Raw genomic sequence first — 1,314 nt, forward strand, 5'->3', positions numbered from 1 at the left:
AAAAAAAAGAATATTTACTAAAAGAACAAATGAACAAACAAAAACCAAAAATTCCCCCAAACAAGTTGGCGCTCCCCAACATCTACCCCATCTGTGACCTGTTGGAGTGCATGAAGGGACTGATCCTGCGGAACCATAGCAGCAGGATCTCCAAGAGGAGATGCAGTGAGGGTCCAGTATTGATGGCGTACCATAAGCCAGAGGCCTTGTCCCTGATCAACAACACACTGCACAGCAAACATTTCAAAGTAAAACTTTTTGGTCAAAAAAGTATAATTTGTGACACAACGCAGCTTCCAAGGCCGCTAAGACAAAGAGGTGATGCAGAGGCGGGAAAGATACAACACTGTTTGGTTTTTATTTGTTTTTGTTCTTATTTAAAACAGATTTTTTTAAGGGTCTAAAATCACTGGAAGATGTAGCTTAGTGATAGAGAGCCTGTATGCACAAAGTCCTAGGTTTAATCTTGACAGTACCAAAAATAAATAAATGATAAGTGGTTTGTCTAGTCAAGGTGATGCCTCCAACCCTGGTTACCTGACTTTCATCCCTGAGACCCACACAGTAGTGAGAACCAACTCTTACAAGTTGCCCTCTGATTTCCACAAACGTTTTGTTTGTTTGTTTGTTGTTGTTTGTTTGAGATAGGGTTTCACTATTTTTGTAGTCCTAGCTGCCCTGGAACGTGCTAGGTAGAGCAGGCTGGCCTCTAGCTCACAGAAATCCACCTGCCTCTGCCTACTGGAGTACTGGGATTAAAGATGTGTGCCTGGCTTTACCTACACACTTACACACACACACACACACACACACACACACAAACACACACAGTAATAGAAAATTTTAAAGTAAAATGGAATTTCAAAGGTCCTAACCCTTTTGGACAAAGAGGTTGGATGAGAAGACAAGAGCCAATGAGAAATGCCAACAAAACTTTGGACTCCAGAAAATATATTTATCAGACAGGAGAGAGCAATGGTTAAGGGCAGGAGAAAAAGCCAGCAAGAAGTAAAGAAGTAAAGCAGTGCATTTCTTGGGAAGACCCAGGGCATGGACACAGCACATGTGACTCCCTGGAGAGACCTAGAGGTTGTGCCCAAGTACTCAGGACGAAAAACAGAAAGACAAGAAGAGGGACAGGGAGACTGGAATAGAAAGGAGCCTCCTCACCTTGGAACTGGGTGGGAGTCTCTCTCTAACTTGGAGTTAAGAACTCCAGCATGCCTGGTCTACAAGAGCTAGTTCCAGGACAGGCTCCAAAACCACAGAGAAACCCTGTCTCGAAAAACAAAAACAAACAAACAAACAAACAAA

Source organism: Microtus ochrogaster, unplaced genomic scaffold (genome assembly GCF_000317375.1).
Source record: "Microtus ochrogaster isolate Prairie Vole_2 unplaced genomic scaffold, MicOch1.0 UNK3, whole genome shotgun sequence".
Taxonomy (NCBI): Eukaryota; Metazoa; Chordata; class Mammalia; order Rodentia; family Cricetidae; genus Microtus; species Microtus ochrogaster.